Here is a 19,852-nt window from a genome sequence, read left to right as displayed (position 1 = left end):
AATAAATCTAAACCTTACATATCTTAATTATGTACCAACATTTTATTCCAACGTCTCATAAGTTCGAGTCTTAAACTTGTTTAATATCGTTCATAAAAATTTACCTGTCATTCGAGCTCGATCCCAACTAAAAAAATAAATATTTTTAAAATTGATAAAATAGATTCTAAATATGTTTTTAATAAAGCTAAAATTGATATGACCTATTTTCGGATCATCGTTTATTCTAAAATCACGTAAGTTCCTGTTTAACTCATTTACTATCAATCGAATAATAATTGAACATTACCGTCGTTTACTAAATAACTTAAAAATCACAAAATATATATTTAATATACTTTATTTACATAGATGTGTTTTAAATACTAATTATCATAATATCATATTTTTATTTTATTTTTACATAATTAATTTTAATAACAACATATAATACATCAAATTATTATTTATATATATGCACACATATCTATTTACAATTAATCGTTCGTGAATCGTCGGAACTAGTCGAAAGCCATTTGCATATATGAAACAGTTCAAAAATTTTGAGACTCAATATTACAGACTTTGCTTATCGTGTTGAAATTACACTATCGTATCGAGAGTTTGATTTAAAATTAGTCGAAATTTTTCGGGTCGTGACAAATATCCCCATCATTCCGGGACACCCTTCGGATATGATATAAATTTCGAAGTACTAAAGCATCCGGTACTTTGAATGGGGTTTGGTAGGCCCAATAGATCTATCTTTAGGATTCGCGTCAATTAGGGTGTCTGTTCCCTAATTCTTAGATTACCAGACTTAATAAAAAGGGGCATATTCGATTTCGATAATTCAACCATAGAATGTAGTTTCACGTACTTGTGTCTATTTTGTAAATCATTTATAAAACCCGCATGTATTCTCATCCTAAAAATATTAGATTTTAAAAGTGGGACTATAACTCACTTTCACAGATTTTTACTTCGTCGGGAAGTAAGACTTGGCCACTGGTCGATTCACGAACCTATAACAAATATGTACATATATATCAAAGTATATTCAAAATATATTTACAACACTTTTAATACATTTTGATGTTTTAAGTTTATTAAGTCAGCTGTCCTCGTTAGTAACCTACAACTAGTTGTCCAACGTTAGATGTACAGAAAAAAATTGATATATATTATCTTGAATCAATCCACGACCCAGTGTATACACGTCTCAGGCTAGATCACAACTTAAAGTATATATATTTTTGGAATCAACCTCAACTCTGTATAGCTAACTCCCACATTACTGCATATAGAGTGTCTATGGTTGTTCCAAATAATATATACACATGGGTCGATATGATATGTCAAAACATTTGCATACGTGTCTATGGTATCCCAAGATTACATAATATATTAGAATACATGTATAATACAATATAAGTTAGCTAGAATATGATTAATATAGATTTGTTACCAATTTTCACGTTGCTACAACAAGAAAAATTACCCAATCTTGTTTTACCCATAACTTCTTCATTTTAAATCCGTTTTGAGTGAATCAAATTTCTATGGTTTCATATTGAACTCTATTTTATGATTATAAATAGAAAATGTATAGGTTTATATTCGGAAATATAAGTTACAAGTCATTTTTGTAAAGGTAGTCATTTCAGTCGAAAGAACGACGTCTAGATGACCATTTTAGAAAACATACTTCCACTTTGAGTTTAACCATGATTTTTGTATATAGTTTCATGTTCATAAGAAAAATCATTTTTCCAGAAGAAAAATTTTTAAATCAAAGTTTATCATAGTTTTTAATTAACTAACCCAAAACAGCCCGCGGTGTTACTACGACGGCGTAAATCCGGTTTTACGATATTTTTCGTGTTTCCAGGTTTTAAATTATTAAGTTAGCATATCATATAGATATTGAACATGTGTTTAGTTGATTTTAAAAGTCAAATTAGAAGGATTAACTTTTGTTTGCGAACAAGTTTAGAATTAACTAAACTATGTTCTAGTGATTACAAGTTTAAACCTTCGAATAAGATAGCTTTATATGTATGAATTGAATGATGTTATGAACATCATTACTACCTCAAGTTTTCTGGATAAAGCTACTAGAAATGAGAAAAATGGATCTAGCTTCAAAGGTTCCTTGGATGGCTTGAAAGTTCTTGAAGCAGAATCATGACACGAAAACAGTTCAAGTAAGATTTTCACTCGAAATAAGATTGTTATAGTTATAGAAATTGAATCAAAGTTTGAATATGAGTATTACCTTGTATTATAAAGATATCTTACTGTAAATAAGAAAGATTTCTTACGGTTGGATGATCACTCTACAAGATTGGAAGTAAGCTAGCAAACATGGAAGTATTCTTGATTTTATGAAACTAGAACTTGTAGAATTTATGAAGAACACTTAGAACTTGAAGATAGAACTTGAGAGAGATCAATTAGATGAAGAAAATTGAAGAATGAAAGTGTTTGTAGGTGTTTTTGGTCGTTGGTGTATGGATTAGATATAAAGGATATGTAATTTTGTTTTCATGTAAATAAGTCATGAATGATTACTCATATTTTTGTAATTTTATGAGATATTTCATGCTAGTTGCCAAATGATGGTTCCCACATATGTTAGGTGACTCACTTGGGCTGCTAAGAGCTGATCATTGGAGTGTATATACCAATAGTACATACATCTAAAAGCTGTGTATTGTACGAGTACGAATACGGGTGCATACGAGTAGAATTGTTGATGAAACTGAACGAGGATGTAATTGTAAGCATTTTTGTTAAGTAGAAGTATTTTGATAAGTGTCTTGAAGTATTTAAAAAGTTTATGAATACATATTAAAACACAACATGTATATACAATTTAACTGAGTCGTTAAGTCATCGTTAGTCGTTACATGTAAGTGTTGTTTTGAAACCTTTAGGTTAACGATCTTGTTAAATGTTGTTAACCCAATGGTTATAATATCAAATGAAATTTTAAATTATTATATTATCATGATATTATGATGTACGAATATCTCTTAATATGATATATATACATTAAATGTCGTTACAACGATAATCGTTACATATATGTCTCGTTTCAAAATCATTAAGTTAGTAGTCTTGTTTTTACATATGTAGTTCATAATTAATATACTTAATGATATTTTTACTTATCATAATATCATGTTAACTATATATATAACCATATATATGTCATCATATAGTTTTTACAAGTTTTAACGTTCGTGAATCACCGGTCAACTTGGATGGTCAATTGTCTATATGAAACCTATTTCAATTAATCAAGTCTTAACAAGTTTGATTTCTTAATATGTTAGAAAAACTTAATCATGTAAATAACAATTTCATTTAATATATATATATATAAACATGGAAAAGTTCGGGTCACTACAGTACCTACCAGTTAAATAAATTTTGTCCCGAAATTTTAAGCAGTTGGAGGTGTTGACGTATCTTCTGGAAATAAATGCGGGTATTTCTTCTTCATCTGATCTTCTCATTCCCAGGTGAACTCGGGTCCTCTACGAGCATTCCATCGAACTTTAATAATTGGTATCTTGTTTTGCTTAAGTCTTTTAACCTCACGATCCATTATTTCGACGGGTTCTTCGATGAATTGAAGTTTTTCGTTGATTTGGATTTCATCTAACGGAATAGTGAGATCTTCTTTAGCAAAACATTTCTTCAAATTCAGGACGTGGAAAGTGTTATGTACAGCCGCGAGTAGTTGAGGTAACTCAAGTCGGTAAGCTACTGGTCCGACACGATCAATAATCTTGAATGATCCGATATACCTTGGATTTAATTTCCCTCGTTTACCAAATCGAACAACACCTTTCCAAGGTGCAACTTTAAGCATGACCATCTCTCCAATTTCAAATTCTATATATTTTCTTTTAATGTCAGCGTAGCTCTTTTGTCGACTTTGGGCGGTTTTCAACCGTTGTTGAATTTGGATGATCTTCTCGGTAGTTTCTTGTATTATCTTCGGAGCCGTAATCTGTCTATCCCCCACTTCACTCTAACAAATCGGAGACCTGCACTTTCTACCATAAAGTGCTTCAAACGGCGCCATCTCAATGCTTGAATGGTAGCTGTTGTTGTAGGAAAATTCTGCTAACGGTAGATGTCGATCCTAACTATTTCCGAAATCAATAACACATGCTCGTAGCATGTCTTCAAGCGTTTGTATCATCCTCTCGCTCTGCCCATCAGTTTGTGGATGATAGGCAGTACTCATGTCTAGACGAGTTTCTAATGCTTGCTGTAATGTCTGCCAGAATCTTGAAATAAATCTGCCATCCCTATCAGAGATAATAGAGATTGGTATTCCATGTCTGGAGATGACTTCCTTCAAATACAGTCGTGCTAACTTCTCCATCTTGTCATCTTCTCTTATTGGCAGGAAGTGTGCTGATTTGGTGAGACGATCAACTATTACCCAAATAGTATCAAAACCACTTGCAGTCCTTGGCAATTTAGTGATGAAATCCATGGTAATGTTTTCCCATTTCCATTTCAGGATTTCGGGTTGTTGAAGTAGACCTGATGGTTTCTGATGCTCAGCTTTGACCTTAGAACACGTCAAACATTCTCCTACGTATTTAGCAACATCGGCTTTCATACCCGGCCACCAAAAATGTTTCTTGAGATCCTTGTACATCTTCCCCGTTCCAGGATGTATTGAGTATCTAGTTTTATGAGCTTCTCTAAGTACCATTTCTCTCATATCTCCAAATTTTGGTACCCAAATCCTTTCAGCCTTATACCGGGTTCCGTCTTCCCGAATATTAAGATGCTTCTCCGATCCTTTGGGTATTTCATCCTTTAAATTTCCCTCTTTTAAAACTCCTTGTTGCGCCTCCTTTATTTGAGTAGTAAGGTTATTGTGAATCATTATATTCATAGATTTTACTCGAATGGGTTCTCTGTCCTTCCTGCTCAAGGCATCGGCTACCACATTTGCCTTCCCCGGGTGGTAACGAATCTCAAAGTCGTAATCATTCAATAATTTAATCCACCTACGCTGCCTCATATTCAGTTGTTTCTGATTAAATATGTGTTGAAGACTTTTGTGGTCGATATATATAATACTTTTGACCCCATATAAGTAGTGCCTCCAAGTCTTTAATGTAAAAACAACCGCGCCTAATTCCAAATCATGCGTCGTATAATTTTATTCATGAATCTTCAATTGTCTAGATGCATAAGCAATCACCTTCGTTCGTTGCATTAATACACAACCGAGACCTTGCTTTGATGCGTCACAATAAATCACAAAATCATCATTCCATTCAGGCAATGACAATATAGGTGCCGTAGTTAGCTTTTTCTTCAATAACTGAAACGCTTTCTCTTGTTCATCCTTCCATTCAAATTTCTTCCCTTTATGCGTTAATGCAGTCAAGGGTTTTGTTATTCTAGAAAAGTCTTGGATGAACCTTCTGTAGTAACCAGCTAGTCCTAAAAACTGGCGTATGTGTTTCGGAGTTTTCGGGGTTTCCCACTTTTCAACAGTTTCTATCTTTGCCGGATCCACCTTAATACCTTCTTTGTTCACTATGTGACCGAGGAATTGAACTTCTTCCAACCAAAATGCACACTTTGAAAACTTAGCGTACAATTCTTCCTTCCTCAATACTTCTAACACCTTTCTCAAATGTTCACCGTGTTCTTGGTCATTCTTTGAGTAAATAAGTATGTCATCAATGAAAACAATGACAAACTTGTCAAGGTATGGTCCACACACTCGGTTCATAAGGTCCATGAACATAGCTGGTGCATTAGTTAAACCAAACGGCATGACCATAAACTCGTAATGACCGTAACGTGTTCTGAAAGTAGTCTTTAGAATATCATCTTCTTTCACCCGCATTTGATGATACCCGGAACGTAAGTCAATCTTTGAATAAACAGACGAGCCTTGTAGTTGATCAAATAAGTCGTCGATTCTCGGCAGTGGGTAGCGGTTCTTGATGGTAAGTTTGTTCAACTCTCGGTAGTCGATACACAACCTGAATGTACCATCTTTCTTCTTGACAAACAAAACAGGAGCTCCCCACGGTGACGTGCTTGGCCGAATGAAACCATGCTCTAAAAGTTCTTGTAATTGGCTTTGCAGTTCTTTCATCTCGCTGGGTGCAAGTCTGTAAGGAGCACGAGCTATTGGAGCAGCTCCTGGTACAAGATATATTTGAAATTCAACGGATCGAAGTGGGGGTAATCCCGGTAATTCTTTCGGAAATACATCGGGAAATTCTTTTGCGACGGGAACATCATTGATGCTCTTTTCTTCAGTTTGTACTTTCTCGACGTGTGCTAGAACAGCATAGCAACCTTTTATTATTAGTTTTTGTGCCTTCAAATTACTAATAAGATGTAGCTTCGTGTTGCCCTTTTCTCCGTACACCATTAAGGGTTTTCCTTTTTCTCGTGTAATGCGAATTGCATTTTTGTAACAAACGATCTCTGCTTTCACTTGTTTCAGCCAGTCCATACCGATTATCACATCAAAACTCCCTAACTCTACTGGTATCAAGTCAATCTTAAATGTTTCGCTAACCAGTTTAATTTCTCGATTCCGACATATATTATCTGCTGAAATTAATTTACCATTTGTTAATTCGAGTAAAAATTTACTATCCAAAGGCGTCAATGGACAACTTAATTTAGCACAAAAATCTCTACTCATATAGCTTCTATCCGCACCCGAATCAAATAAAACGTAAGCAGATTTATTGTCAATAAGAAACGTACCCGTAACAAGCTCCGGGTCTTCCTGTGCCTCTGCCGCATTAATATTGAAAACTCTTCCGCGGCCTTGTCCATTCGTGTTCTCCTGGTTCGGGTAATTTCTAATAATGTGGCTCGGTTTTCCACATTTATAACAAACTACATTGGCATAACTTGCTCCGACACTACTTGCTCTGCCATTACTCGTTCCGACACCATTTGTTCCTTTCGTTCTGTTAACCCCTGGTCCGTAGACCTCACACTTCGCCGCGCTATGACCATTTCTTTTACACTTGTTGCAAAATTTGGTGCAGAACCCCGAGTGATAATTTTCACACCTTTGGCATAGCTGCTTCTGATTGTTGTTGTTGTTGCAGTTATTATTGTTGTTGGGATGATTGTTGTAGTTACTGTTGTTGTTGTTGTTGTTGTTGTTGTTGTTGTTGGGCCATTTGTTGTAGTTGCGATTGATGTTGCGATTGTTGGGATAGTTGTTGCGATTATTGTTGTAATTGCTGTTGTTGTTGTATTGGTGATTCTTATCACCATTTTCCTCCCACTTTCTTTTGACTTGCTTCACATTAGCCTCTTCAGCAGTCTATTCTTTAATTCTTTCTTCAATCTGGTTCACTAGTTTGTGAGCCATTCTACATGCATGTTGTATGGAGGCGAGCTCGTGTGAACTTATATCTTCTTGGATTCTTTCCGGTAATCCTTTCACAAAAGCGTCGATCTTTTCTTCCTCATCTTCGAACGCTCCCGGACACAATAGGCATAATTCTGTGAATCGTCTTTCGTACGTGGTAATATCAAATCCTTGGGTTCGTAACCCTCTAAGTTCTTTCTTGAGCTTATTGACCTCGGTTCTGGGACAGTACTTCTCGTTCATCAAGTGCTTGAATGCTGACCATGGTAGTGCGTAAGCATCATCTTGTCCCACTTGCTCTAGATAGGTATTCCACCATGTTAACGCAGAACCTGTGAAGGTATGCGTAGCGTACTTCACTTTGTCCTCTTCAGTACACTTACTTATGGCAAACACCGATTCCACCTTCTCGGTCCACCGTTTCAATCCGATCGGTCCTTCGGTTCCATCAAATTTCAAAGGTTTGTAGGCAGTGAATTCTTTGTAGGTGCATCCTACACGATTTCCTATGCTGATAGATCCAAGGTTATTGTTGGTATGTAGTGTGATGACCCGGAAATTTCCGACCAAATTTAAACTTAATCTTTATATAAATTCGACACGATAAGCAAAGTCTGTAAAACTGAGTCTACAATTTTTTGAACTATTTTCATATTCAATTGACCCTTGACTATTCCCGACGATTCACGAACAATTGTGTGTAAATAAATATATATCAAAATAGATATAAGAGTTTATATATGATATTAAACACTTTAATCAATTGGAATTAAAGATGTAAAAATAATAAATAGGATAATTAAGTAACTATTAATATATATATATATATATATATATATATATATATATATATATATATATATATATATATATATATATATATATATATATATATGATATCCATAAAGAAGTATTAATATATGTATATTGGGTATTATATATATAAAAGATATAAACCTTATATGTTGAAAGAATATAAAAATTTAAATAAAAATATATATTACTTACATATGTAAAGCACTTACATACTTACATATATAATATGCAAAAACATATAATAATATATATACTCATAACAAAATGTATAAATATTCAAATATGTTATAAATTTACAATGTATCACATAATCGATAATATGTAATATTAATTAGAAATTGCATATTATATTTTAATACAACGTATAGATATAAAATTTGATACCTTTAAATTGTTACTAATATTATTGTTATCTTTATTTATATCATTATTATTATGTATTATTAGCATTATTATTACTTCTATTATTATTATTAGTATTGTTTTGATTGGTAATATTATTATTGTTATTATTTTCTATGATTATAATTATCTGCATTTCTATTATTTCCAATTATACTAATAAAAAAAATTTAATATTAATAATATATGTATTTATATTTACTAATAATAATGTGACTTTAGTTATATAGAAAAAAAGGAAATTACAGAATCAACTTTATGCCTTATGTCATAATCAAACTACTTGAAATTTTTGTATCTGTCTTTAAATTATTGCCAACCCAAATCATTCAGTACAAATCACAATCTAAATTGGAAGAACAATCCAAATTCTATTTGCAGTCTTTTTCCACTTTTTATTTCTCTTCTTTTATGAACACTAGAATATAGGTATATATTACATTCAGGCACTTGAACATATATATTAGATACACATATTATTCTCATTCTCCATATGCCATCTTGAAAGACCACCACAACCGAGACTTCCATCACCATTAATACCAACTTATCACTACCTTTACATTCTGTCTGGTAAGACCACAACAAAATCTTTGATTTAAGCACATAACTGATATATATATATATATATATATATATATATATATATATATATATATATATATATATATATATATAATATATATATATATATATATATATATATATATATATATATATATATATATATATGAAAAGGTAAATATATGATTAATAGTTATACAAGATTTCATTTAAACTAATGGATACAAATACATAATATATATTACCTTCATCTATACTCCAAACTATATTATGTTAGAAAAATCAAGATTTATTAGATAATTATATACATACCTATTTGACTGATTATAACCAGACTATCCTTCCAAATGAATTAATAAGGATCATACCTGTTGTATATGAAAAAGATTATGTGAAACCATTGTGATTCAATAAACACCCTGCAACCAACCATTAGCAGACCTGTAATCCCATGTTGCTGCTACACATTTCAACTTCTAATTAGGGTTTTCATTCAATCAAACCGCCAAATCAATTACCATCACTACATACTTCAAAATACCTCAAATCGTCATCAATAACATTTAAAACCTTTCCATTGTTAAGGTTCATACTTGATTCAGAAAAATAAAAATAATAATTAATTAAATACATAAATAATACACATAATAAATTTATAGATGAATGAAGAAAGGATGATAATGAATCAAGTACCTGATATTGATAACAATGATAACCGAAACCTATTAGATCAAGTTTGTTCTGTTCTTATTCGTATTCAACCCTAAAAACCACAGAAAGATTTCAGTCTCATCCTTCTGTTCCTGTTAAAATCGGGAAACAATGATGAAGAAGATCGATAATAGCGATGATGATTGTTGATGGATTGAATCGATGATGACAATTCTCTCTACGGGTTGCTTCTGCTAACTCGATCTGAATCAGTGTGTGTGTTGGGAACCCTAAATAAAACGCGTATATTCTTTATAGTAGGTATTATTATTATTATTATTATTATTATTATTATTATTATTATTATTATTATTATTATTATTATTATTATTATTATTATTATTATTATTATTATTATTATTATTACTATTAATATTATTATTATTATCATTATTACATTATTATTACAATAACAAATAAATAATTTTTTTATATAAATAATTATATTTATTACATACACCATATCTATAATAATATTAAATACTATTTTTTTTTAATAAAAGGTTATCATTATACAATATTGGTTAAGTTATTTATAATCTATATTAAAATATAATCATATATATATATATATATATATATATATATATATATATATATATATATATATATATATATATATATATATATATATATATATATATATATATATATATATATATATATATAGATAAGTATTAATTTTAAAACATTATATGATATTTTTGATCATTAATATATAATAATTATCATAAATGATTTACATTATATTAAACACATTAATAAAAATTTGGTATATAAATATTAAGTATCAATTTAAAATATATATAAATAAATATAATTAAGTTAATTATTAATAAATAATAATATTTAAATAAACTTGTTTAAATGTTATTATATGTTTTAATATATGTAATTGATATAGGTTCGTGAATCCGAGGCCAACCCTATACTTGTTCAATGACGTCATAAGTATTTTTACTACAAAATACATTATGGTGAGTTTCATTATTCCCTTTTTAAATTCTTTCGCAATATATATTTTTGGGACTGAGAATACATGCGCTGTTTTTATAATTGTTTTACGAAATAGACACAAGTAATTGAAATTACATTATATGGTTAAATGATCGAAATCGAATATGCCCCTTTTTATTAAGTCTGGTAATCTAAGAATTAGGGAACAGACACCCTAATTGACGCGAATCCTAAAGATAGATCTATCGGGCCCAACAAGCCCCATCCAAAGTACCGGATGCTTTAGTACTTCAAAATTTATATCATGTCCGAAGGAGGATCCCGGAATAATGGGGATATTCTTATATGCATATTGTGAATGTCGGTTACCAGGTGTTCAATCCATATGAATGATATTTTTGTCTCTATGCATGGGACGTATGTTTATGAGAAATGGAAATATGAAATCTTGTGGTCTATTAAACTTATGAAATGTTTATTTATGTTAAACTAATGAACTCACCAACCTTTTGGTTTACACTTGAAAGCATGTTTATTCTCAGGTACGAAAGAAATCTTCCGCTGTGCATTTGCTCATTTTATAGATATTACTTGGAGTCATTCATGGCATATTTCAAAAGACGTTGCATTCGAGCCGTCGAGTTCATCAAGATTATTATCAAGTCAATTATAGTTGGATATATTATGAAATGGTATGCATGCCTGTCAACTTTCGATGTAATGAAAGATTGTCTTTTCAAAAACGAATGCAATGTTTGTAAAATGTATAATATAGAGGTCAAGTACCTCGCGCTGTAATTAACTGTTGTGTATCGTTTATAATCGATATGGACTTCGTCCGGATGGATTAGGATGGGTCTTTACAGTTGGTATCAGAGCGGTGGTCTTAGCGAACCATGTCTGCATTAGTGTGTCTAACTGATAAGTCGTTAGGATGCATTATTGAGTCTGGACTTCGACCGTATCTGCATATCAAAAGTTTTGCTTATCATTTTGTGTCAAAAATTACCTGCTTATCATTCTTAGAGAATCACTTACTTATCATTCTTAGTCTAGACACATTTTACTGCATTGACTGCATGAATAGTGTATAGACAAAATTCATATCTTAGCGTATCTGCTACTTCATATCTTAGCGTATCTATTACTGTAACTTTGCCTGACAACTTCCGTAGATTCCTCCGTAACTTATGGGATTTTAGTATTATATATGCATATGTAAATTATGTATTGCAGGGTACTAATCTACATCCTATAATCTATTTCTTATCGAAAATCCTTCATCTGATCGTACGAGATGAATCCTGCAAACAGTTCGAGTCCCTCAGATTCCGATAGCTATTCCGATAGTTATTTCGACAGCTATTCCGACATAGATGTTCACCTAAGCTCCGAAAACAGCATCATCGGCATGAATCAACCAATCAGCCATTGTCAATTCATCTGATGGGTTCGTAGTTGACTTAACTAATGGAAACGCGCAGAAGGCAATCCCTTCCACCAACTGAATTCACCTCTTGACAATGAACCTGACGCGTTTACCGGCGAACCTGTTCGAGACACCATTTTCAGTCCCATTTCCAGGGTAACTCGACAAGATCATATTCTATCCACAATTCTGAACCTTATTCATCCACTCGTTCTGACCGACAATCATCCTGGAGTAATAAGTCAACGAACTTCGCGCTCGAATAATCAATTCAGAGAATATGGTGCAAAATGTACCAGCTTCAGCAACATCACCGGCACAAACAGTACAATCAATAACAGCACCAGTACCATCAACAATCCATGCTTCAATATCATCATATGTACTTTGAGTATGATCTTCGTTCTACGTATCGTTCTACCTCATTTATCTTCGTTCGACATGGCGAATATGTAATCTCTAAAGTTTTAGAGATTATTTATTCTAGTTCCAACCGAAAAGTAAATGAGTTTAATATCATATTAACTCATTAAATCCATGAATACATCTGAAGAAAATATATATGTATATATGTTTTCATAAAAATTGTAATTGAAAATTCTCTTGTACAAACTGTTAATGGTGATAATATTTTAACGGATAGGTAATACCCGAGGACTATTTAAATTTCACATTAATAAGTTACATTGTACGTTCTTCGAATCTGTCTCAACAAGTCATATACTATCCTACTTACATCCACCGATATACAAATCCGTTCACCACATAATAACCATATTCATCCAATTACATATTTTGATTTTGATCTATCAGAATCCATCAAGTGGCATAACGAAGAAATAATGGACACAATAAAAATTGATTAGAAACAGATTAATTAACAATATGAAATTCTATTAAGAATCCACGCTAACAAAATCCTAGCTAACTGTTCCTAGCTAACTGTTAATTCCGTATTACCATTTAATTATCGCAATTTATTTATCGCAGTTTATTTATCGCAATTTATATTCTCGCAATTTTATTTATCGTCATTTAAATTCTGTTATTTACTTTACGCACTTTATTATTCGTCATTTAAATTTCTGTTATTTATTTTTACGCACTTTAAATATCGGGACATGTATACAAGGTTTTGACATATCATATCGACGCATTTATATATATTATTTGGAATAACCATAGACACTCTATATGCAGTAATGATTGAGTTCTCTATACAGGGTTAAGGTTGATTCTATAATAATATATATACTTTGAGTTGTGATCGAGTCTGAGACATGTACACGGGTCACAATACGTATTAATTAATTTGAATATTATATATTAAATTATATATGAATTATTGGACTGTTTACTGTGTACTATCGACTGTGGACTGCCAACTTTGGACAATTAAAATGAATTAAAATACTGATAATAACATATGAAACTAAATAATTCTTCAAGTTTGCCACTTGATTTCATCCTAAACTTCATTTATATCTTGACGATTACGATCTGCGTTCAGCCCTTTCATGATTCTTGAAAAACACCTCAATCGAGAGGATGAACCAACCTCACTACACCTATGGAAGAAAAGATTGATACATATAGTTATGCACCTGAAAACACTCAGAACCTGAATAAACATTTAAATCGTATCTGTACTAGCTCTTTTGGCATTGTTATTACCAAAAATAACATTGCAATTCCTTTTCAAAGTAGCGAATTTTGTCACAGCTCCAGCAAGTCAACTTCGACTTTTCAGTTGGACAAGCCTTATTATAATCTTGATTTCTAAGCTTGCCTTTCGTCATCGTTACCGGGGAACTGTTTATATTCCACCACATTAACAGAAATTTATCAGCAACTTCATTACTCATCGACTTAAGTTCTCCGAAGAATCATTATATTTGTTCGTTAAAACCCTATCATATACTTATCCTCATCTTGTAACGAGAACTGCCATACCAGTTACTGGGAATCAGCAAACAGTACTTTGAAAACTCATAGCATATCTACATCAACAGTTATATGTATAAATTTTATTTCTTAGAATTAAGATCTTTCATTCTGAAAAGCATCCAGCTTACGAAACAATACATTGAACTTTGAAAAAAAAAACTTAATGAAGCAACAAAAACTGTAGATAACCGTAAACGACCATAATCATCGAAAGTTTGATGATAAAGATTAGTATGTTGGAAAAGCTCAGAAAAATTGGAACTGGAAAGCGGATTGAGCTAACTATAAAAGAAACCAAGGAGAAATACAAGTAACATACCCTAAATTCATAGAACCCAGATAAATCTAGATCCGTTGAAATCTTTAGAGAATATCTTTCTCCGAAGTCATGTTAAAATCTTAAGGAAAATCTTTCTCCATCAACCATCGAACTTAGAAATTCCAAAATATCATCATCAATACCTTCGATATTTCTGAGGATATTTTCATAAATATTCTCGTCCGAAATTATATACCTCTTCGTGCTTCCTGTGTATCATTATATTGGAAACATTCAATAGAAAATTTAGTATCGAAAAGCAGATTATGCGAAACTATGAAGAACGCCGTGGACAAATTGCAAAGAATAAGTTTGACTTCAAAGAATCCAAATGATTCTGTTTCTGATGAAATCTTTAGCGAATACCTTGCTTCCGAATCTAAACCTTTACGGATAAATCTTCTTCATCATCCATCGATATTAGAAATTCCAAGATATCATCGTATCTTTCATTATAAATATCCTTCATATTTCTGAAGATATTTTCATAGCTATTCTTACCTGAAATCATTAATCTCTTCGTACTATCAGTGTTACATAATATAGAAACTGTTAGTTTCTATATTGTGTAAACTTTTGAGCTTAAAATATGAACGTTATTGAAGTAATGTTGGGAACTGATGCATGAGTTAGTATAATATAATGACACTTGATCAACGTGATTATATTACAGTAAGTCATGCTGAGTTTCTAATGAAACATGATGATGGTTCACAGTAGATCATACCATCATCATGTGTCATGTTACATAATTTTTTCATTCTACTTAACTCCTAAACATATCAAGAAAATGTATTCTTGATGGTTCTATCTTCCGTGATGTTGATAAATTTGAAAATCAAATCGTGCTATCACGTTCCTTCCTGCCTAGAACATTATAATCATTCGAAACTCTATATCTACAAATTCTGGACTATTATTCTCTTGATGTAGAATCAGGATGAGAAAACAAAAGTATGAAGCTCCGAAAGAGAAAGGGGGTATAAATCGCAGCAAATAAAAGAGAGCCTTAACTGTGAATGATGATGATTATAGAAGACGGAAGCAGGGACTCTAAAATATAAGAGAAAAATATAAAGCCCAATAACAACACGGAGGTTACGAACCATGGATATTAATACGAATAGCAATATAAATACACGGTAGAATTAAGAATAGTATCCCCCCAGGGTAAAAGTAAAAGTAAAAAAAAAAAAATATTTCTGGTGGAAGATTGAGAAGAAGAATGACAGATGTGAAGGTTAGGAAAGTATCAAGGATTAGAAGTGGATTAAGCATTTTCACGATCTTTTGAATGTATGAACTAAGAAAGAAAGTATAAGAATGGTGAGGATAATGGAACGGAAGAGTTTAATTTATAGTGGAAATATCAGACAAAGTAATCGAGGCAGATCATTGTATTTAATTATAGAGATCTTAATTTCCATAAATCCCGACGAATCAAATCTTTTAGATTTCGAAGATTTTCTTTAAATCCCTTGAATTCCGGAATTCAACCGAGACAACGTCAAAAGCTATGACGAATCTTTACTTCTTTATATCGCTCTTTTGTGGTAACTTCACTCGTACTCTTTGAGTAATTGGATTATCTTATCCATATTACTCAACAGTAATAAACTCTATTTATCAACTTATATTAGTCATGAAAATATTTTTATTGTTAGCCATGACCACCTCACTCAAATTTCGGGACGAAATTTCTTTAACGGGTAGGTACTGTGATGACCCGGGAATTTCCGACCAAATTTAAACTTAATCTTTATATAAATTCGACACGATAAGCAAAGTCTGTAAAACTGAGTCTACAATTTTTTGAACTATTTTCATATTCAATTAACCTTGACTATTCCCGACGATTCACGAACAATTGTGTGTAAATAAATATATATCAAAATAGATATAAGAGTTTATATATGATATTAAACACTTTAATCAATTGGAATTAAATATGTAAAAATAATAAATAGGATAATTAAGTAACTATTAATATATAAATATATATATATATATATATATATATATATATATATATATATATATATATATATATATATATATATATATATATATATATATATATATATATATATATATATGATATCCATAAAGAAGTATTAATATATGTATATTGGGTATTATATATATAAAAGATATAAACCTTATATGTTGAAAGAATATAAAAATTTAAATATATGTAAAGCACTTACATACTTACATATATAATATGCAAAAACATATAATAATATATATACTCATAACAAAATGTATAAATATTCATATATGTTATAAATTTACAATGTATCACATAATCGATAATATGTAATATTAATTAGAAATTGCATATTATATTTTAATACAAAGTATATATATAAAATTTGATACCTTTAAATTGTTACTAATATTATTGTTATCTTTATTAATATCATTATTATTATGTATTATTAGCATTATTATTACTTCTATTATTATTATTAGTATTGTTTTGATTGGTAATATTATTATTGTTATTATTTTCTATGATTATAATTATCTGCATTTCTATTATTTCCAATTATACTAATAAAAAAAATTAATATTAATAATATATGTATTTATATTTACTAATTAATAATGTGACTTTAATTATATAAAAAAAAAAGGAAATTACAGAATCAACTTTATGCCTTATGTCATAATCAAACTACTTGAAATTTTTGTATCTGTCTTTAAATTATTGCCAACCCAAATCATTCAGTACAAATCACAATCTAAATTGGAAGAACAATCCAAATTCTATTTGCAGTCTTTTTCCACTTTTTATTTCTCTTCTTTTATGAACACTAGAATATAGGTATATATTACATTTAGGCACTTGCACATATATATTAGATACACATATTATTCTCATTCTCCATATGCCATCTTGAAAGACCACCACAACCGAGACTTCCATCACCATTAATACCAACTTATCACTACCTTTACATTCTATCTGAACCTTTAACAATCGTCCACCCTCCACTCTTGAACATCCGGCAACCGAAGCATGAACACTCACTTAGAACATCTGCCACCACCCTACAATTGAAACCAAACCAAACCATGAGGGAACCTGCAAACACTCCCATCAGACCATCACAGCTGCTGCAGGTTGTCTTCTATTTCAACTCAGTTAAAAAAAAACCATCTTCATGAAACCACAACATTGAACCATTACTGCTGCATCTAACCTGTTTCTTTCTGTCCTGAGACTATCATTTAAACCATCGAAGACTGCAATTGCAACTGCAGCTGCAAATCACTTCACCAACAAACCACAACACTATAAACATTTCCAACCAATCAATAATTCAAATACGAAGTATAACTGTGAACCAAACCCAGAATCCAAAACCACCTGCAAGTTGTTCCAACTTCTGTCTTATTAACAATCATTTACCCAAACTGAACCACACCATCAACACGTTACTACTGCTGCTATGCAGCCATATGTTGAATCTGCTTACAATCGAATCCTTACCATAATCATTAACGATTAGTACTACAAGCTGTTACAACTCTGGTAAGACCACAACAAAATCTTTGATTTAAGCACATAACTGATATATATATATATATATATATATATGAAAAGGTAAATATGTGATTAATAGTTATACAAGATTTCATTTAACCTAATGGATACAAATACATAATATATATTACCTTCATCTATACTCCAAACTATATTATGTTAGAAAAATCAAGATTTATTAGATAATTATATACATACCTATTTGACTGATTATAACCAGACTCTCCTTCCAAATGAATTAATAAGGATCATACCTGTTGTATATGAAGAAGATTATGTGAAACCATTGTGATTCAATAAACACCCTGCAACCAACCATTAGCAGACCCGTAATCCCATGTTGCTGCTACACATTTCAACTTCTAATTAGGGTTTTCATTCAATCAAACCGCCAAATCAATCAACATCACTACATACTTCAAAATACCTCAAATCGTCATCAATAACATTTAAAACCTTTCCATTGTTAAGGTTCATACTTGATTCAGAAAAATAAAAATAATAATTAATTAAATACATAAATAATACACATAATAAATTTATAGATGAATGAAGAAAGGATGATAATGAATCAAGTACCTGATATTGATAACAATGATAACCGAAACCTATTAGATCAAGTTTGTTCTGTTCTTATTCGTATTCAACCCTAAAAACCACCGAAAGATTTCAGTCTCATCCTTCTGTTCCTGTTAAAATCGGGAAACAATGATGAAGAAGATCGATAATAGCGATGATGATTGTTGATGGATTGAATCGATGATGACAATTCTCTCTACGGGTTGCTTCTGCTAACTCGATCTGAATCAGTGTGTGTGTTGGGAACCCTAAATAAAACGCGTATATTCTTTATAGTAGGTATTATTATTATTATTATTATTATTATTATTATTATTATTATTATTATTATTATTATTATTATTATTATTATTATTATTATTATTATTATTATTATTACTATTAATATTATTATTATTATCATTATTACATTATTATTACAATAACAAATAAATAATTTTTTTATATAAATAATTATATTTATTACATACACCATATCTATAATAATATTAAATACTATTTTTTTTAATAAAAGGTTATCATTATACAATATTGGTTAAGTTATTTATAATCTATTTTAAAATATAATCAATATATATATATATATATATATATATATATATATATATATATATATATATATATATATATATATATATATATATATATATATATATATATATAAGTATTATTTTTAAAACATTATATGATATTTTTGATCATTAATATATAATAATTATCATAAATGATTTACATTATATTAAACACATTAATAAAAATTTGGTATATAAATATTAAGTATCTATTTAAAATATATATAAATAAATATAATTAAGTTAATTATTAATAAATAATAATATTTAAATAAACTTGTTTAAATGTTATTATATGTTTTAATATATGTAATTGATATAGGTTCGTGAATCTGAGGCCAACCCTATACTTGTTCAATGACGTCATAAGTATTTTTACTACAAAATACATTATGGTGAGTGTCATTATTCCCTTTTTTAAATGCTTTCGCAATATATATTTTTGGGACTGAGAATACATGCGCTGTTTTTATAATTGTTTTACGAAATAGACACAAGTAATTGAAACTACATTATATGGTTGAATGATCGAAATCGAATATGCCCCTTTTTATTAAGTCTGGTAATCTAAGAATCAGGGAACAGACACCCTAATTGACGCGAATCCTAAAGATAGATCTAT

Source organism: Rutidosis leptorrhynchoides, chromosome 5 (assembly GCF_046630445.1).
Source record: "Rutidosis leptorrhynchoides isolate AG116_Rl617_1_P2 chromosome 5, CSIRO_AGI_Rlap_v1, whole genome shotgun sequence".
NCBI classification, from domain to species: Eukaryota; Viridiplantae; Streptophyta; class Magnoliopsida; order Asterales; family Asteraceae; genus Rutidosis; species Rutidosis leptorrhynchoides.
The sequence above is the reverse complement of the archived record's forward strand: the minus strand, read 5'-3'. Positions refer to the sequence as shown.